The sequence below is a fragment of the Microtus ochrogaster genome, chromosome 21 (assembly GCF_000317375.1).
Source record: "Microtus ochrogaster isolate Prairie Vole_2 chromosome 21, MicOch1.0, whole genome shotgun sequence".
NCBI classification, from domain to species: Eukaryota; Metazoa; Chordata; class Mammalia; order Rodentia; family Cricetidae; genus Microtus; species Microtus ochrogaster.
Genome location: NC_022022.1, coordinates 23,176,763 through 23,198,150, shown reverse-complemented (window position 1 = coordinate 23,198,150; position 21,388 = coordinate 23,176,763). Strand labels below are relative to the sequence as shown.

The following is a 21,388-nucleotide window of genomic DNA, read 5'->3' as shown; positions in this document are numbered from 1 at the left end:
TTGTATACATAATAAATAAATAAATAAATAAATATTAAAAAAAACCTTAATGATTTTGGATTTTCTTACCTTAAATTTTTATTTTCATTGCAATGTACCATAATAAAATTAGTATAAAACCGTTTGGTTAAAAACCTTACAATTTAAAGCCAGTTGTGGTGGCTCATTTTTTTAACCCCGGCTTTCTGGAGGTAGAGGCATGGAGGTTGCTGGGAGTTGGGGACCTTCCTGGGCTACATGGTAAAACCTTGTCTCAAAGGAACCAAGAAAAGAAGGTACTGGAGAGTCTGCCAGTGGTGGCTCCCAGCACTAGGGAGGTAGAGGCAGGCGAATCTGGAGTTTGAGGCCAGTCTGGTCTACAGAATGAGTTCCAGGACAGTCAGGACTGTCATATAGAGAAACCTTGTCTTGGAAAACAAAAAACAAAAACAACAAAAAAGAGAGGGGGTGGGGTCGTGTTGGGAGCAGTGAGACCCCAGATCCTGAATTTCTTGTAATCCCCTGATCAGAGTGCCTACAGCTGCTCTGAGCACGAGACCTTCAGGAGTTCCTGATGGCAGGAGAGTGGTTTCTGGTGGGTTTGGCTGGGGCATGGCTATCTCTGTATAATCTGCCCCTGAACACAATAAAAAAAGGGGAACATTCTTGGGGAATTCAAGGATGACCCGTGTCTCTGTCTCTTTGTCTGTGTGTGTCTGTGTATCTTAATTTCCAGCCCCCTTGCCCGAAGCTCGGTAACTGGGTTCTAGCGCACAGAGCGCAAACGCGGGGGCCTGGTGCGCGGCAGGGTGGAACTGGGGAGATGGCTCAGTGAGAAAGTGGTTATTATGAAAATATGAACCCCTGAGTTCTGGTCCCCAACACCCATATAAAATGTGGGTGTGGCAGCACATCTCTGTGGCCTCGGTGCTGGGGGAGGAGCATAGGCTCCTTTTGTGTCAGCTGAATATAGGTGATAAATAAATGGCTCCGGAGTGAATGCATTCAGTGGGAACAGGCTGCCTTGATTTCCTCCCTGCTCGTCTGTCTGTCTGGGTCTGTAAGTGTATTTTGGTTGGACTGAATGTGAGCTCTCTCACGATGAGAACTTCATACGGCACCAAGTCTGATTTATGTCCCTGAGTCCTCCATGAACCATACTCTGTGATGACTTGCTTAAAACGATGCACACACACACATACACACACACACACACACACACACACACACACACACACAGACATACAGACACGCACACAGATCTTGTGGCATAAACTTGTGTTCAGGAAATGATCTGTTGCAAGGTGGTTTGGGCAGTGGCCATGGGTTCTGCAGATGTGGTCACTCCCATAAGCTTGGCGTCCTGACTCATTCCTCTTCTTGTCTAGACCAGGCATGGGTCTCCAGTTACTGCCGCGCTTCTGCTACACACAGGCTGCGAACAAATCCGAAGGCAGTTGATGCTGCTTTTTCCCCTTCTGGTAGAAACAGAAGGAACCAGGCCACCAAAAAATATTTTGTAAGAAAACAACAATTCCCCACTCTGTACCACCTGCTTCGATGCGAGCCAGGGCACGGGGAGTGATGCAACCCACGAGCGTGGAAGGGGCTGGCGGATGGGCTGTCTCGGGCTGATCTGATGTCAGAGCAGATCATGTGGTGCTCCGTAGGCAGCTGGGACTGGCCCGCGGGAAGCACATGGATTACAGTCTGAGGCTGTGATGGGAAAGTCGGTTCCTGGGCTGTTGTCTCATACATATCAGCGGGCGGGGAAGCTGGGGACTCCGACTCGCCCTGCTCAGGGCCCCTCCTGCTGCGTGGTCCCAGGCAATCGCTGAGAGAAGCTGCTGCTCCAGTAAGTGCTTCAAGAAGGTCTTTGTTCCGAGCGTTTGGGAAGCCGGGAGGAAGTGTTGGTGTGGATGGGGAGGGGATGTTGGAAGCCCTTTGTAAATCGTGCTCAGGATCTGGGCTGGGCAGCATGGCTTTACATGCCATCCTCGGGAGGTCAAAGGCAGCGCCCCGATGTGCAGATGGTCCCCAGCCCGGATTTTGTTTTTTTCTTCATGTGATGTGTGTTTTTGTTTTTGTTTTTTTTTTCTTTCTGATTTGCAGTTTCTGGTTTTTGTTTTTGTAATTTCGGGGTAGATTTTTCTTTTAGACCTGATTAAAGTGAATTGATTTTGGATTCTCTAACCCTGTGTGTACTTGTTTTCTCTGTGGCAAGCTAGGGGTGCGGAGAGGGTGGGAGCTCCCTCCGACAACATCACTGCTTCTTAAGATTCAGGTTGTGGTTATGCCAGAGGAATATGTAGTGGTTGCCACCCATCCTTGCTTTGGGCGAGTAGGGGAAAAAAGAAGCAGGGTGGAGCAGTGGTAAGGACACTTGGTTAGTTTTGGTGAACAGTGGGGCTGCTAGGAGATTCTTTTTTTTTTTTTAATGGTTAAATTTTGCATTAGGTACTGTCAGCTGGCAGAACCCAGACAGCGGCAGAAAAATGATGGAGGTCTCACTCTCTTTCCCAGCAAACACATTATTTTTCCTGCTTCCAAAGCCCAACTAAGGTACTGCAGAGTTAGAAGTGCAGATTTCTAAGCACTGCTGGTTTAGTGTTTTTTTTTCTTTTTCTTTTTCTTTTCCTGATGTCAGGAGTGCAATGCTAACTCATGCCTCAGGCTGGATCCTCGGCTCTCCAGCATCTTAGGTGTGGTCTTTTTGGAGTAGGAGAGCAGAGATGGAGTACCATCTTACTGTTCCTTCCGGCGTATTACTCTCCATCTGTTTCAGAGACTGGAAACAAACATGTGTCCTTGGAAGGCAATAGGAGGGGAATTTAGGAGAACAGCTTGTTTATTTGGTCTGGCCTGAGACCCCTTTTCCCTGTGAGCTCTTTTATAGAGCTTTAGATCTAGCTGAAATGGTGTCTCCTTGAAAGACACTACACAAACAATTAGGCTCTGTGTCTAAGCAATGGTACCTCCCTCCCCAATTAGAAAAAATAAATAAAGGAATAACCTCTTATAAGCAACAGGCTTTGACACTTTGGGGCCAAAAGACTGATTCCAGAAGCATGTAGGCAAGGGATAAACTTTGGGGATGGAAGCCTAGGTCTCTTTAGATGTGGGTGACCCCCCCTCTACAGTTTTCTGCATTCCGTAGGTTCAGTCACAGAACACCAAACAGCAGACAGGAGCTTGCCCCACCCATGGATGTGTGAAACATGGAGGCCTCCCTTCCCATTGCATCCCCCCCTGAATTGCATAAGCTAACGCAGAAACAGGGCTAGGATCCATCTTCCCAGTCTCGTGTGCCACAGGTTGTAAGCCTTATGACAAGAGAAAATCGGGACTAAGATGAAGGTTTTTTCCTGCTTCCGTGCTATGGAGTGAAGGTGGATTTATTCTGGAAAGGGTTTTACCACTACTGGTCATCACGAGCCACTTCCCTCGGGGGAGCCCAGCACGAAGAAGGTCTCTAAGCCAGCTCTCTCTGCCTCCTGAGATGAGCTGGAAACCACACCCCCCTTTTTGGTCCCATGCCAAGACAATCTCTCCGAATGTGGGGGCCTGATAAAATAATGCCCACGGTTCAACACATTAATGCCCCAAGCTGAGGAACCCTCACTTGCCTGCAGACCAGACCCTACTACCTGATCCTCAGGGAGATACTCATTTATGGGTATTTTAGATTTTTGAATTTTTTTTTAAATGTTAATAGCTGGGTGTGGTATGGTGGTGCACACCTTGAATCCCAGTGCTTGGGAGGCAAGGCCAGCTTGGTTAGCTGTGAGTCTGAAGCCAGCTTGGTCTGCATGGTAAATTTCAGGGCAGGCAGGGCAACATGGTGACTGCCTCAAAAAAAAATTGGTTATTATGAAAAGATGGAAGAAAGTTATCAATTTTTTTCAGCCTCCTATAAGCTTCGTGTAACAGATGTGTTACTTGTCAGATTAAGGAAACTGCAGGTGAGATCAGGGCCCAGCACACATACCACATTCTGCTTCTCAGGGAAGGTACTAGAATCGAGCTGAGGACCGACAGTTGTCTCCACATTATAGGGAGGAAAGCCGTCCAGTGAGATGAAGATGAGGGACAGCGCTGGGATCCAGAGTGTATGACTCCGGCTTAGGACAGCTTCTGCACCAACTCAGCTGCAGGGGAGAGCCTTTCCCTCTTTAAAAAAAAAAAAGATTTTTCTCTTTTCAGTTATTTTGCCTTTTATTAAAGCATCATATTCCCAGGATAGTAAAATCACTGTAACTTCATGTTCCTTCCCAAATGTTGTCTTGGAAAAGATCACAAAGGCTTTATTAAGTAAGTGGGACTAGCTGGGTAGTAGTGGTGGCACAGGCCTTTAATCCCAGCACTTGGCAGACAGAGACAGGGGTTCTCTGAGTTTGAGGCCAGCCTGGTCTACAGAAGGAGTTCTGGGACAGCTAAGGCTACACAGAGAAACCTGGGTATATGCAGAGAAGTCCTGTCTGGAAAAACAAAAATACAAGATAGAGTTGGGTGGTGATGGTGCACACCGGCAATCCCAGCACTCGGGAGGCAGTGAGTTCGAGGTCAGCCAGAGCAAGTTCCAAGATAGCCAGAGCTGTAACACAGAGCAACTCTGTCTTGAAGACAAAAAAAAAAAAAAAAAAAAAGAGAAAGAAAGAAAAAAGTAAAATTGCAAAACCAACCAATGAAAGAACGAAAAAAAGACAGGAAAAACGTCTCTCCTGGTCTGAAGATGAGATTGTACACACCTGCTCCTTAATGTTTTCTGGTCTGGCTTTGTAGGGATGTGGACCACCCTGATTAAGGAGTTCAAGCATCATTCCTCAATAACTGTAAATGCCACACCCACCAACCTTTGTCAGCCTCCTATCTGCACCGTACTCTGAGTTATACAGTATTCTTCATTTAATGCAGCTCTGTCAACTTATTTAAAACCATTTAAATGATGTTTAATTTGCTGCAAAGTTTCAAACTAATTTTTCTCTCTTTAAATTTATGCTAGGTCTAAAATGGACAAAAAAATCACTTGTCGACTGACTAATGAAACAAATACATACAACACTGCAATATCGGCTTATGAGTATGCCATTTTTGTATTTCTCTCATTTACTGTGGTGCTGGGAGTTGAACCCAAGGCCTTCTACATGCTGAGTGGGGGCTCTACCGCTGAGCCACATGCTCATCTTTAGTGACATTTGAGAGGTAGCCGGGTGTGGTGGTAGAGGCCTTAGCAGGTGGATCCTTATGAATTCAAAGGCAGCCTGCTCCTACATAGCAAAGACTAAATGGTGTTCCGTAATGTTATAAGCACCCCTCTGTTAATTATTCAATCTAATTTTAGCCAGAGTGAAATCCACTTATTGCATCGCAATCAGTGTAAATATGAATCAGTGTCACATGTGATTCATCTGTGTGTATGTAAAAACAACGAACACAAGATTAAGTTGCATGTTGTTTAATTACCTCTTATACAAACCTCAATTTCGATGTAGAGGTTCTCTGATTATCTGTTGGTTGTGTAAATGCTCGCTTTTATTGGTTCAGTGAGGGGACTCCCTTCTAGACATTAAGCTAAGTGATACGTTGAGAGAAATTTATTTTAGTGGCTTTGAGTAGTCCTAGTAAGAATGATTGAAACCCTGCTCTACACAGTCTGCACTCTAGCTCAGAAACAAATGGCTGCATGTGTGACATTTCTAAACGGTGACATCGTTAGGGACCCCTCCAAATGATAACATATAACAAGGTTTAGATTACAGCAGAGGGGAGCCAGGAAAGGAAAATAAAGCACGAATTCCTTAATGTGGACAGAAATACCCCGTAAAGAGATCGCTTATTTTAATAAGGACAGCTAAGGAGAAAGGCCACCCTCTTTCCCCCAAAAAAGTTCATTCGGGGCTCAACTCTATGACTGGCTGATGTACCAGTTGTGAATTTTGCTGTTTGAGGTCTTAGGTTCTTTACCCAATCCATTTGGGCAGAAAGTGCAAGCAAATATCTCTTGTTGCAAACAAAGGAACAGATTTAAGTTCATGCTAATGTGTTCACAGCCAGAGCCAAAAGCTTTGCAGGGTTATTACAGCACACTGGGCTCTTAGCCCATCCATCCAAGTGTCTAGAGTAGACTGAAGTTATGGATCAGCCCATTGTCTGTAGCATCCCATGTGAGAGCCCAACGCTCTCAAATATGTTCACTGTGCTGGTGACATTCCCAGATTCAACCTGAAACCTGAGATTAGAGTTTGGGATCAGCAGGACTTACAGGTGCCGTTGTGTGTGTGTGTGTGTGTGTGTGTGTGTGTGTGTGTATTTTGATTAGTGTTGATTTTTTTTAACAGTTTCTTAAATTTCATGTACACCTGTCTTGATTTAAACATGGAGTCCTTCCTTGTAAGGCTGTCTATCACTTTTTGGACCTTTGGTGTGCTGTAAGTCTTTAGCCTACCTTTGTCCTTTGTCCTTGTAGAAGGCATTCAAACTCCTACATAACACTCACCTTTGAGCTACAACATGACCTTCGAGATGCCTGGGTAGGAAAATATTTCTGTGCATATTGATTTAGAGAAATATCCCCTGTCCTCCATTGGAAAGAATTCCACCCTTTAAGACCCAGTACTGACTTCATTGACATATTGAGGTTCCTTATTCCTCACTCTGTTCTACCAGCTCTGTGCATCAGACTAAGTGGTCCTTCACGGAGGCATCACGAGTAGTGGTAGTAATAACGATTAGAGAAAAGATTTGCCCTATTTATTACTAGGTTGGTGACTGAAACACCTGTATCAAAACATAAGCCAACAAGGAAACTGCTTAAACTCAATTTATAAATAAAAGTTTTACATGGCACAGGAGCTTTAGAAACTAAGACCCAAGCGAGCAGGTAAACGTGCTTCCCCACCTTGGTGTGTGACAAGGGAAGATGTAGAGAGCTTCAATGATGCCTAGAAGCAGGGGAGACACAGCAGGTACAGGCTGAAGGTTGTGGGCCTGGGGAAGGTAGAAAGATTTGTTCCTTCAATGGCAAGACTGTACAGGTACAGGGTGGGCACCTCTCACTTGGGAATATTAAGACCTAACTGGGAAGGTCACAGAATTCCCTTCTCCAACCCCCCTGGGAGGGAGATGGCTAGGTATCAGAGGACACATTTTCTGCTTTGCTTTCCTCAAATGTCAAGGTGTTATATTTTGGGGTGGTGTCTCCTGAGCCTCATCACTGTTGGGTACCTAGCACTTCCAATTGCAAGATACTCTTTTAGCAGTTCACTCTAATGGTCATTTCACAGACGATAGATGGACTTGGCTGGCCGCATGACTGTCAGTAGCCATCCCACACAGGCCCCTGTAAGTCAAAGGCTCTCTTTCTTTCTTTCTTTCTTTCTTTCTTTCTTTCTTTCTTTCTTTCTTTCTTTATTTATTTATTTATTTAATTTTATTTTCTGAGACAGGGTGTTTCCATGTAGCCCTGGCTGTCCTGAACTCACTACGTAGACCAGGTAGACCAGGTTGGTCTTGAATTCAGGGATCTTTCTGTTTTTAAAGGCATGCCCCCACTAAACCCAGCTAAGGCTCCGTTTCTTAAGACCCATGCCTATCAATTATAAATTGCTGTAGAGTTGTAGTCACAAAGTTGAAGTTGCCATGGCAACCTCTTCATGCGTAGTATGCATTTGGTGTTTTGTGCAAGAGATTTTTCTTTTGCCTGGGTAGCCTTGGTTGTCCTATGACTCTCTCCGTAAACCATTCTGAGTCTGGCCTTGACCTCACAGAGCTCTGCCTGCCTCTGCTTCCTGAGGGCAGTGCAAGAGATGTTGGCTTGCAGAAGAAAATGCTTTTCCTTCAGATTAGATTTTATGACTAATAAACTATAGTATGATATTGTTAAAATATATGGGAAGTCATTAGATGCAAATATGCATCTTAGTTATGCTCTTGGTGTGTCTAGAAGATTCTCCACAGGATGGTTAGTGTTTTTTTTTGGGGGGGGGTCGTTGGCCTTTTTCCTTCCCTTCTCCAGCATAGAATGATCTTAATAAAAATAGCAAAATCAGCTAGGCACTGGTGGTGCGTGCCTTTAACGCCAGCATTCAGAAGGCAGAGGCAGGCGAATCTCTGTGAGTTCAAGGCCAACCTGATTTGCAAAGTGATTTCCAAGACAACCAGGACTGTTACACATAAAAACCGTGTCTTGGAAACAAAACAATACAAAACAAACAAACAGACAAACAAAGCCTACCCTCCCACAAAAAAGAAAATAATAGAATTAAATAAATGTGTCCTGGGGACTTCTTTAAGCAGCCTTCCTAACATGATAGTCCCCCCCCCCTTTTCCCTGAGATAGGGTTTCTCCATGTATCCCTGGCTGTCCTGGATTCACTCTATAGATCAGGCTGAACTCAGATCCACCTGCTTCTGCCTCCTGAATGCTGGGATTAAAGGCGTGTATTACTGCTGCCTGGCTTGAAACATGGCAGCTTTGTCATCAAGTTAGCCCACAGTGCAGACTTCTCAAAATAATCTGACGTGCTGATCAAATACTTACTGCTTATATCTAAAGAGGTGCAATGACAAGCTTATTCCATTTCCCTCCTTTGTCAGTGTCCCCCATTTCCCTGAGCTCCAATAGTTCTTTGCCCACTCACCCTGCGCTTCCCTAGGTTTCTGGATAGGGTCAAATGTTGTTTACTCCCCAGAGTACCTGAGCCAGGGTGTTGGTTATTGGCAAAATCGGCCACACTGAGAGTCCTGCTGGAGAAGTGAGGGCTGAAATTCTAGCCCAGGAGTCCTTACCATTGTAAGCGAAAATAGAAAATAAAACTTAAGTAATTTGAACCAGACCGCTTGGGCATTATTATTATTATTATTATTACCAATTCAGTTTCTTCAAGTCTGTCAGGCCATGCATTTAGAACACACTTTATTGTGGTCTTGTTTTAGACATTTCAAAGTACTTTTGGAGTCTGATGAGGTGGGAAGCAGAGGCCGGTGGATCTCTGAGTTCAAGGTCAGGCTGGTCTATAGAGTGAGTTCCAGGACAGCCAGGGACACATGGAGACACCCTGTCTGGAAAAAACAAACAAGCAAAATATACTCTTGATGTTAGATATGTGAAATAATATCTCCAGAAGCAGGAGCATCTTGACTTCAAGTCCAGCCTTGGCTATAGAGCAAGACTCTGCATCATAGAAATGAAAGGGTTGAGCCACAGCAATGTCTTGGGCTTTATCCCCGGCACCGCTTTTTAGAATAAGCGTAATTATGGTACTCAAGTGCTAATGAGAAAAATAGGCTGTAGAAATCGGACACGAATGTCCCCATTTGGTGTTGAAGTGCTGGCGCTGTAATTTGTGCCTTTCCCCGGGGACTTGATATTATTGGCTTTTATAACAAATAGGACATTAAACCATCCGTAAGAGAACAGCGAATGAAAGAAATATTACACCGTCCTCGACGGGGAGCGAGCACACTTGAAAAGTAGATTCTCCTTAGTTTTTAGTCACAGGAATATTTTGTTTTGCGCAGAAAAGGCGATGACCGCCTCGCGCTATAAGTTTCTCACGGCAGCTTAGTTGTTATGCAGGAAAGCACACGGCTCTGGTTCTAGCGGCACTTGTAGACTCGTCCTGCGGCTTTGTGTGCTTCATCCTGGGATTGCATGGCATCCAATTTCAGAATAAACCAAGTCCAGTGAGAACATTTGGCCCAGATGTTACTAAAAATAATAGTTGCTGTAAAATTTCACATAGAGAATAACATTCCAGCCCTTGCATTTGCTATTGCAGGCTTGCTTCATTTTCCATTTGGGATTGAAAAAAGAATTTCAGGAAAAAAAATATTTTAAAAGGATGTGCATTGCATAAATGCCAATCTGCTGCTTCAGTCTGATCTTTTTTTTTTTTTTTCTTCTATAAGTAAGTAAATGCTGTGTGTTTTCAGGTACTTTTGTGTTCAGAGTTTAAGTTGGAAAAATGATAACATCTCCCTAAAGTCAGCCAGCAGCTATTGCCAGCTCCTCAGGACTTTGCTCAGACAATTAGGGTGGAAGGACACAAAGTGATCCCTCGTGTCTGGGATGCTGAGACAAGCCTCATTTGGATCTGGGCTTTGAAGGGGTCTTAGTTTCTGTTTAAGGCACTAGAAAAGCAAACAGAGAGTGCCTTTGCCATTCCCACTGAAGAAAATCCCCAGCAGTTTTGCCAAGTGATGCAGAACTGTAAAAAGTTTTAATCAGAATAAACGAAACATGAGGTAGAGGGTAAGGGAAAAACACAGGAACCCAGAATGTCAATCTTCAGGCCCTGGTACGGCTACAGCCTGGAACACTAGAATACAGGCCAGGACAGATGGCTGGGGATTTCTGCTTTAGGGTTGCCAGGGCAATTTGTAATGTAAATGGAACAAGACACCACAAGGAGATGGCTGTACCAAGTGGCTGATGATCAATTCCTGGTGATCAATTAGTTAACGATTAGTTCTGATGACACCTGATGCTCACAAGTGGCTGGAGTCCCTGCCTCTTATGAATAATTTATATTTTAAAACATACGCTAGAGAGTGTCTCAAAATGCAAAAGATAAATAAGTTTTATTTCTTCCTCGGAGATAGCAACAGTTCCCAGTGCCATGCTGCCAGCTTCCACTTTTATATATTATACACATACAGCAATCATTGGTAGTTGTTTTTGATTTTTAAGAAATTTCTATATATTTATGTTGATTTTTAATCTTTTTTGGTGTGTGTAGGGAAGTGTGGCTGTGTGTGCCACTGTTGTGCTCATAGAGGTCAGAGGTCAAGTTTGAAATTGTTCTTTCCTTCTACCGTGTGGGCTCTGAGCGTTAAACTCGAGCCACCAGGCTTTCATGGCAATTGCCTTTACCTGTGAAGCCATCTTGTTCACCCTGTTTTTGATGTTTTCGAGACAGAGACTCATGGAGCCTTGAATAAGTTATGGCTGAGGGTGACCTTCCTGATTATCTGTCACTTTAGTACTGGGAGTATGGATGTGTGCCCCGTGCTTGGTTTATAGCTGTCTTTTAATATAGGTATAATTTATTCATATTTCAATGAATTATTAGCTTATGTACTGAGATAGGGTCTCACTATGCAGCCCCGGATGGCCTGGAGCTCACTATGTAGACCACACTGGCCTACAGCTAACAGTCGCCTAGTTTGGAAAATTTCTGCAATAATGAATCCATTCGCCATTCTGGTGCCATTTATATCTTCTTTCTGAGTCCGCCTGTCATCTCTCTCTGTCTCAGTCTCTCTCTCTTCTTTTCTTTTCTGTCCTTCCTTCCTGGAGTTTTCGTTTATTTATTCAAAATTTTAATTATATTTTATTTAGTATGAACTGGAGAGATGGCTCAGTGGTTAAGAGCACTGACTGCTCTTCCACAGGTCCTGGCTTCACTTCCCAGCAACGTTTAGTGGGTTTGCAAAGACGTGTACACGTGCCACAGCAGACCGGTGGAGTCCAGAGGAAAACTCTCAGGAGTTAGTTCCCTCCTTCCACTGTGTGAGTCCTGGGCATCGAACTCAGCTTGTCAGGAGTGGCAACAGGTGTCTTTATTTGGAGGTGCTTTCCTGGAGTATTTAAAAATGAATACTAGGGCTGGAGAGATGGCTCAGAGGGTAAGAGCACTGGCTGCTTTTCCAGAGGTCTCGGGTTCAATTCCCAGCAACCACATGGTGGCTCACAACCATCTGTAATGAGACCTGGTGCCTTCCTTGCCAGCAGCACATTGTATGCTTAATAAATAAATCTTTAAAAAAAAAAGAAAATAAAAATGAATACTATTGAGGGCCAGGCTGCTCCTTAGCACAACAAAAACAGAGCCCCAAACAGCTCAGATATATTATTTTACCTACAAAATTCAGTGTGGACTTATATGGCAGAAGCTCTTTAAAAAAATTACTCATTATAAGAAATACAGGTTAACAGATAGTCATCTATAATAGTCAAGCTTGCAGTCATGTTAGTTAGGTTTTCTAGATGTATAGAAATGTATTTCAGGTGGATAGTTATTCGTCAAACCTTTCAAAGACTTCAGAATATGGCATTTAAAATATTTTTAAAACTTAGGGCTTTTCATGACAATGAGACACATCTGCTCCTGTAATGCAGCACTCATTACGTTAAGGAATTGTTATGTTAACAAAGGACTAAGCTGTCCTATAAAATGCTCAGTTGTGTACTTAGCACGCACAGTCCCATTTATTCAGTTCCCAGCATCCTCATTGGTCATCCCCGTCTATCTGTGTTAAATACCTGTATCAGAGCAAGTACTTAACAGAATAGAGTTTGATCTCATCTGCTCAGGATGCTTTGGTCCAGACAGACAGAGGCAGAATGCAGACAGCACTGTTTTCCCCCTGAGCATGGCTACCGGATGAGGGTCCCTGCTCTTTGATTTGCCTCGCACGCCAGCTTCATCATGGCTCCTGGCTCATGTTCTGCAATACAAAAGTTATTGAGAAAAACCTGAATTGCTGTTTTTTTTTTTTTTTCTCTAGTGTTCTGCCTCTTCTAGTGCGGGAACTCAGGCACAAAGGGATCACAAGGCGCTAATGTCCCCGCAAACTTTCCTGGGGACTATGTGGCATTTGCTTTAAAGTGGGCACAGCACAGTAGTTTTTGTGATGACGCATGGGAGCCGGAGTTCCCTGCCTTCTTGGTATTTCTTGCTCTTACAGGTTCTCTGTCTTGCTTTCATCTTTCAGTTCTCAGGAGCGCCATTTGCCCATGAAGTGACCTGCATTTGTATGCTCTTCCTTGGAGAACATTATATAATGGATAAAGCCAGCCTTTTTCAGTATTACTTCATTTCTCTTCCCTGTGTGCCTACGTAATAGCTGGGAAGTATTGGGTTTTCATTTCAGCATCCCCGGGTTTCAGGTATGCAGCATTCAGAAAGGGTTAGGACTTGGCAAGGATATGCTGAAGATGACCGAGAGCCACCCCTGCGGACTGGGAGCGAGCAGGTGGCTGCCAACACTCAGGATCAAGCTGGGCCTAATGGCGTCTGCTTCAGGAGCACACACATATTTTAGGAACAGCCTGCAAGGCAAGTGCTCCCTTTGATCATTCCAGCGTGTGCCTTCTGTCTGTTTTGACGTGAGGTTATCTTAAATGTGTGCTGACACTTTAACGAGTGGTTGGTGCTAAATATTTTGACAAACACGAGCGGCCGTCCTGCGGTGCTCAAGTATGGCTTGGTAAAGATGTGTGCCATCCGGCAGATTGACTGAGATATGGGACGCCACAAACTCTCACCAAATGGTACTGCTTCTTAATAGAAATGAAATTATAGATGACAGATGGAGAGGGCCGGGGTGTGGCTCAGTGGTAAAGTGCTTACCTAGCATGTTCAAAGCTCTGGGTTCAATCCCCAGCACAATAAAAGAAAATTAATTATTAATCTAAAAGGGGAAAGATCCGAGAGCAAAGAGGTAGTTCATTTATTTTATTTTTTCATGACTTATTTTTTCTTTTGAGATAGGGCATTGCTACGTGGGTGCTGGGAACTGAGTATAAGTCCACTGTAAGAGCACTAAGTGTTCTCAATAATTGAGCCATCTCTCCAGCCCTTTCTTTCTTTGTTCCCAATCTGAGTACTGATAGAAATCATCATGGCACTTTGGAGGCTGAGGGAGGAGAGTTGCCATGAGTTCAAGGCTGGCCTGAGTCGTTAATGTGAGCCCATATTTCAAAGACCTTCCAACAATGACAACAGCCCAGCCATAACACAGGCACTGCTTGTGACTGTTGGGGCCAGGGTTACACTCCTTTATATGAGAAGCAACGGACTGTTGGTTTCCTTCACTCTACCGTGATTTGTTTATTTTTAATTTAAATATAATTATTATATCATTTCCTCCTTCTAACCCTTCCCTTGCTTTCCCCGTGCCCTCTCAAATTCATGGCTTTCCTGCTGGATCTGTTCAGCTTTACTTGTGTGAATGTGTTTATGACTGACCCCTTGGTGTTGGCTAACCAATTAGGGGCTCAGCCCTGGGGAAGACTGAGTTTCTACCTCTTGTTGAGCACCCACTGTGCCTTGTGCTGCAGGTCCATGGTCCTGGGCCTTGCCCTTCCTCTGTCAGCGGGCACTAGCTTGAGTATCTCTGCACTAGGCTGGGCAGGCTGGGCAGGGTTCCCGGATCCAGTTTCTAAGCCAGCTGCAGGGCTCACCAGGAGTCCCTACCAGCACTACTGGGTTGAGATTTGAGTTGGGCTTTGGGGTTTCCCAGTTCGTGCCATGTTTTCTGTACACTGGCCAACAGCATGGCAAAGCCAAGTAAGCAATGGAGAGCGGCAGAGGAACTGTCTGCAGGCACAGGGTAATCTTCAATAGCAGAGTTTCTCAACCTTCCTAGTGCCGCGGCCCTTAATACAGTTCTGCACGTTGTGGTGACTCCAATCATGAATTATTTTGTTGCTACTTCACAACTGTAATTTCGCTGCTCTTATGAATTGTCATGCAAGTATCTGGTATGCAAACCCGAAAGAATGAGACCTACAGGTCTCACAGCTGCCTCACAGGGAGCTCCCACTCAGCATTCATATTTCTTGGAGGCTCTTCAGGACGGGAACACTTGCCTCAGCTTGGTGGGGGAAGGCTGAGGTTCCTGTGGATCTGGGGATGGTGTGAATTCTGCCTTCTGGAAGGTCACAGTCCTGGGTAAGGATGGATTCTGGGTTGTATGGAGAATAGTGGGTGGAGCCATTAAAGCCCAGTGTTTGTGTCTCTAGATGCTTCATAACATAATTCTGGGATGTTCAGAGTGGGAAAACCACAGCAGGAATAGCATATTGTCACATTTTTTGAGGGAGGACAGAAATACACAGCTAAAACAGGGGCTAACAGAGAGGCACATGATCTCTGGTTATGCCAAGTGGAGCAGGGAGGGTTCTACTGTCATTCTCATTCAGGTGTTAGGGAATGAAGAAGTTAAAGAATTTGCCCAAAGTCAGTCAGCAGAGCTAGACTCCAGCCAGGTCATGTGGTGCATACAGTGAGAGCTTACCACACTACCTCCCTATTCAGCCTCCTACCAGAAACACAACATTTCAAATAGTGGGTACAGGAGTTGAGTGGGATTTTAAGCTAACGTGTTTCATGTTTTTGCATTGAATATTGATTCTTTTAGTTTTAGGTGTTTTTTGTTTTGTTTTGTTTTTGTTTTTTGGTCAAAACACTGTCCTCTTTTTTCTGTGGGCTGCACACTGCACAAAGAACATGTCTGGAAGCCCTGAAGACTTACTCTCCTAGGTCCCTTCAAGGGTTGGTTTCTTCTGTTTCAGAGAAGAAATTACACTTTTTAGCTTCAGACTAGGTATCTAAAGGGATTGATGTTCTGCGCTCCATAAACTAGCCTGGTCTACATAGCAACTTCCAGGACTGCCAGGACTATGTAGAGAGACCCTGTCTCAAAAAACAAAGCAAGCAAGCAAGCGAGCGAGCAAGCAGACAACAAACAAAAAAGAAATAAAAAAGAAAAAAAAAAGAGAAAAATTTCAACAATTAGTCACTTAAAATAACACAAATGTATTATTGTACAGTCTGGAGAGCTAAAGCCCCAGTTTCACTCGAGGTGGCCATGGGATTTTTCTCTGTCTGAAAGCTGTGGGAACAGACCTAAACAGTCCCAGTTGTGAATAGACCTCAGTGTGAATAGACCTCAGTGGGAACAGACCTCAGTGTGAACAGACCTCAGTGTGAATAGACCTCAGTGGGAACAGACCTCAGTGGGAACAGACCTCAGTGGAACAGACCTCCGTGGGAACAGACCTCAGTGGGAACAGACCTCTGTGGGAACAGAACTCAGTGTGAATAGACCTCAGTGGGAACAGACCTTAGTGGGAACAGACCTCAGTGGGAGCAGACCTCAATGGGAACAGACCTCCTTGCTTTTCCAGGTTCTAAAGCTGCTCCCATTTCTTGGCCCCGGGCCCTTTTTCTTTCATCCTCTGGGCCAGACACCATTTTTTTTCTTTCTTTTCTTTCTCTCACACAAGGACCCTGGTGAGGCTGGGTCACAGGGAAATCTAGGGTAATGTTTCCTGTCACACTTGCAAAGTGTGTGCATGTGTGTGCATGTGTGTGTGCATGTTTGTGTGTGTGTGTTGCTGTGGTTGTAACTTAGTTGAATGTGCCATGCAGATACTATAACACTGGACAATATCCTAGCTCATTTTTCCTCTTCTGCCTATAACTCTAGCTCCGACTCCTCTTGTCTCTGTGTGCAGCTGCATTCGCATCCATACACCTACACATAAACACACACATATGTTTAAAAAGATTAAAAAGAAATAAAGTGTGCTGAAGATTATGCCAAAGGTGATGTCTTATGTTTGAAACATCTTGCCTTTAATGAGTTTTTTCACTCCAAAACTTCAATACGTTGCCCCCCCCCCAAAAAAAAGTAAATCAAGAAGGCATATAGAGCTGATTCTGTGCATCTCTTAAGTGATAATTCTCTCAAGTTTTTAAAAGAATATTCTTTTGCTATTTTTTATGTGTAGAGGTGTTTTGCCTGCATGTTTGACAGTGTACCACACCCGTACCTGGTACCTGAAGAGGCCAGAGACAGCATTATGTCTCCTGGGGCAGGGGTTACAGATGGTGGGTGCTAGGAGTTAAACCTGGGTCCTCTGGAAGAGCAGCTTGGGTTCTTAACTTCTGAAGCATCTCTCCATCCCCTCTCTAGTTTTTTTTTCTACTTATATGGAACTTGGTTTCTTTAGACTTTGAAGCCATAATTTTTCCCAACATCATATTAAGAAAAGCACACATACACATACACACACTCACACACACCACACATGTGCACACATACATGTTTACATTTATTTATTGACTGTGTTTTAGTGTCTTGCCTGTATGTATGTCTGTGTGCTATGGAAGAGTAGCCAGTGCTCTTTTTTTTTTTTTTTTTTTTTTTTTGGTTTTTCGAGACAGGGTTTCTCTGTAGCTTTGGTGCCTGTCCTGGAACTAGCTCTTGTAGACCAGGCTGGCCTCGAACTCCCAGAGATCCGCCTGCCTCTGCCTCCCGAGTGCTGGAATTAAAGGCGTGTGCCACCACAGCCCAGCGCAGCCAGTGCTCTTAACTGCTGAGCCATCTCTCCAGCTCCAAGAAAAGCACATATATGTAAAACATATTAAGAATAACACATATGCAACAATTTTGTGACTATCATCATAAAATTGTTCTGAAAAGCAAGATAGGATCTTGATTGCTTTGGATGATGGCTGGAAAGTTGACTATGGTCCGTCCATACCTTCTCAGCATCAATCTCTGTTGAAAAATCTATCTCGGAACCACAGGACTGAAGAGCATCTCCATGTTGCCATAATCTTTTTCCTGTAGAGGACAGTGCTGCTTCTAAAGTGATCAGAACAGAACTTGATAGCTGTTGACTCACAATAGCCCTAACATGGTGTGCAGATATCTCTTCCTTCTTTTCTGGGCTCTTGGTTGGCCCTTAGACTACTGGGTCTGTAAGACTTTAATAGTACTTCTTTGGTTTATTATACTGTGAGTCGCATTTCATCACACATCAAGTTCTCGAGAGTAAGCATGCCTGATCATTAGAGCTGAGGCAGTGTTTTCAGGTAAGGGAATCAGACTCAGGAAGGGAATCCTAGCAATTCAACATCAGGTGTATTTTTCAGTCATCCATCCATCCATCCATCTATCCATCCATTTATCCATCCATCCATCCATCCATCCATCTATCCATCCATTTATCCATCCATTTATCCATCCATCCATCCATCCATCCATCCATCCATCCATGCTCTTATTTGCTTAAAACTTGAGGAAAATCACAATATTTTCAGAGAAGAGCTAAAAAGCAAGTTAAAAATAGGTAAGATGACCAAGGTAAAGGCAAAGTGGATTTAGAAGTGAGCTGAGTTATGAAAGATATAGCCAGGAAGTTCTATGCACTTGCAGGGAGATACATTGAGTTGGTGTTAAGCTTCCTAAGAGCTAATGAAGAAAAAAATTGATTCTTTTTTGTTTTTGAGACAGGGTCTCACTATTCAGCCTTGCCTGGCCTGAAACTTGTTATGTAGATCAGGTTGGTCTTGAACTCACCGAGGTCCACTAACTTCTGCCCCCCGAGTGCTGGGATTAAAGGCTTGTGCCACCATATGCAGACCAAGAAGTTGCTTTTTCAGTGTGCATAAAATCACGATTCCACTTGATAAAATGAAACAGCTGCCTCTAGAACCGGGAACAAGAATTCATCTTACGGGATAGCAGGAGGAATTTACCACGTAATGTAAGGGAAAACATATTTAGCTTTTCTTTACACTGAACACAACCAGGCATTTCAGAGAAGGGCTTCTTATGGTAGCTCCGGTCCCCACCATCAGGAGGTACTCGAATAAGAAGTGCTGCTGTAGGAAGATGTTAACCGTGACACATCCAATCCTGTTATGCTCACAAAATACAAAAGAGCTATCAAACAGTTTGGCAAGATGTTCACTTAACAAAGTCACGGGGGAATACATTGTCACTAATAGGTTAGTAATGCAACATATGTTGCCAAATTAGAATAAGTAAATTATGATCTATTAGTATGATAATGTTTCTGAAAGTGAGACTCAAAGACTATCATCACTTAGTCGGGTGCATTCTCGTCTGTTTTCTAGAAATATTCCTACAGGGTGCAGCAACTGACACCAGGTATTAAACGACAGGAGCAAAGTTAGTTAAACATAGGCTATAATTGCTCCTTAGGTTTGCAATATAAGCACCTTTTCAATAAAAAGGAAACTGACTCTAGCAAGAATGTATAGGTACCAATTATCCCAAAAACTGATGACCTAAAAGGAAGGTGTGGGAATAGAAACCAATTAGAGAGAAAGGCCTGCACCTGGAGCCCTCCCTTGGGGCTGGGCAGGTTGGATAGGAGCGCTGTGACAGCGAAGATGTGATCGATGGAGCCTGTTCGTCTTTGGGGAGATTCATCTCCTCTCCCTTTCATTTGGGTCTTCTTGAATTTTAGGTTGTCACTTTATGCATGAGAGCTATCCCTAGTATCAATTTGGGAATTCTGTCAAAAGTTTGCTGGAAATAGTTTATAAAAATGTGGATTTCCAAAAGTTGCTTTTAAATGTTGAGGCATTTTTATTTTTTTTGGGGGGGGTCTTGGGATTGTTGTCTTAATATTGGAGGTTCTGGGCTTGGTCTTGAAGCTTTAGTTGGGGGCTCTGAATATAGGTGAGGGACTTACATAGCTGTGAATGGCACTAAGTGAGATTCTCCAGCAGGGCTAACATCACAAAAACAAAAACAAGGGCAAACTGATTTTGCGCCTCCTGACTCTGACGTTGCGGCTGGCAGGGTGCCCAGCCAGATCCAGGTGGCCATCTCGGGGATTGGTTTGTAGTTCCTTTGGCCCACCAGGCTTTCTCTCAGAGTTTGGACTTAGGAGTCATTTAAGAGACTTTTCTCCTGCTATTTCTTCTTTACTTCTGAGCATGGCAGGCTTTCTCATCTGTTTCTGATAGTTCCCTTCAGAGTTAAGAAAAGAATTTTTTTTTTTTTTGGATCAGAATCTTGCTATGTAGCCCAGGATGGCCTGCTAGAATGATGGCTGTGTGCCTCCATGTTTGTCTAACTCTCAGTAAACTCTGTTCTGCCTTATTATTATGTCAGCACTGCTTTGGATACAGTCATGGAATTCATAATTATTGTTCATTCTCATTTCATTTTATCTCCCTGTCTCCGCACTAGGGATGGAACCATCAGGACCATGTGCATGCTATCTATACTACCAGCCCTCCCCTAAATTCTCCTTTTTTTAAAAAATATTTATTTATTATGTATACAATATTCTGTGTGTATGCCTGAAGGCCAGAAGAGGGCGCCAGACCTCTTTACAGATGGTTGTGAGCCACCATGTGGTTGCTGGGAATTGAACTCAGGACCTTTGGAAGAGCAGGCAATGCTCTTAACCACTGAGCCATCTCTCCAGCCCTAAATTCTCCTTCTTTATTATTGGGCTTATTCTTTAGTTATGGGCTAATGACCTGTGCACTGGTCAGACTCAGCTTAAACTGGACAAAGAAGTAACTGGGTCATTTGTATCATGAGGTCACCAAAAGAACTTCTCTCTCTCTCCCTCCTCCCCCACTAAGGCACTATCTATTGTCCTTAAAAAAATGCAGGTCATATATATATATATCTATCTCAGGCTTGTGATCCTCTTGCCTCTGCACATTGCGTGCTAGGACTATAGGTGTGTGTCACCATTTCTGGCTCTAAGGTGTTGTTTATTTATTTATTATTTTTGAGGTGGTCTCACATAAGCCAAGCTTACTTCAAACTCACTAGCTAAGGGTGTCCTTGATTTCCTCACTCTTCTGCTTGACCTTGAGTATTAAAGGCATGCACTACCATGACGGGTTATAAAATTATTAAACATCATTTTTGTGGTATTGGGCATTGAACCTAGAACCTCATCCATGCAAAGCAAGTACCATGCTATGGAGTCCCAGCCCAGAGGTGTTCCTGTGTGCACATCCCCTTGGGGCATTGAACCTAGAACCTCATCCATGCTAAGCAAGTACCATGCTATGGAGTCCCAACCCAGAGGTGTTCCTGTGTGCACATCCCCTTGTTCTATAGCTCTATGCCTGTGCTTTAAGACATGTCCTAGGAAGTGAAAGTCAAGACCTCACATCTAAGGAGCAACAAAGCAGTTGTGGACAACAGATCTGTTCACACTAAGAGACAAAGATGGAGCCTCAAGGGTGGCTGGGAGGGAGTGGCACATTGATTTTAGTCACCGGAAGACAGAAATGAGCAAAGTGATTGATTTCTCCTGAATATCTTCAGCTCTACTCTCTGATGTTCTGCACCTGTGGATCTGACTGCTTTTTGGTGCCTTGCTCCATGGACCCTGCAGACACCCCACACTCAGTGTCTGAACAGAATGACAACCAAGCTGATGGTCACCCTGTCGGCTCTTCCTGCTGTCCCTGCTTTGTGCTGTGCTGTCTGGATGTCTGAACTCGTTACTTGTGTTTCTGCTTTATATCTTAGCCCTTGAAACAAATTTTTGCTGAGTTCTTCTTGCTTTGATTTACTTAAGAAGTTTATTCTTGCTATGTGTGCATGTGCCATGCTTGGGTGCACATGCCACGCCGCATGTGTGGAGGACAGAGGAAAACATTGTGGAGTTCGTTCTCTCCTTTCACCTTTACATGGATTCTGGGAAGCCAGCTCAGGTTGCTAGTCTTGCATAGAGAGGGCCTTTACCCATAGAACCCTCTGGTTGACCCTTGTTTTTTTTTTTTTAGATCTATCTATCTATCTATCTATCTATCTATCTATCTATCTATCTATCTATCTACCTACCTACCTACCTACCTACCTACCTACCTACCTACCTACC

At 43.9% G+C, this 21,388-nt stretch overlaps 1 protein-coding gene across 2 annotated transcripts in view; it reads left to right on the top strand.

Moving 5' to 3' along the window:
• Positions 1–21,388, top strand: part of Ank2 (ankyrin 2) — a 530,016-nt gene that overhangs the window by 88,036 nt on the left and 420,592 nt on the right. Inside the window, exon 1 of one of the 2 annotated variants that reach the window (XM_013349981.2) lies at positions 1,651–1,834. The exons of the other annotated variant lie outside the window; for it this stretch is intronic. The gene's annotated coding sequence lies outside the window, so the exon portion shown is untranslated. Of the gene's footprint in view, positions 1–1,650; positions 1,835–21,388 lie in introns of those variants that run through there. 2 annotated transcript variants of the gene reach the window in all.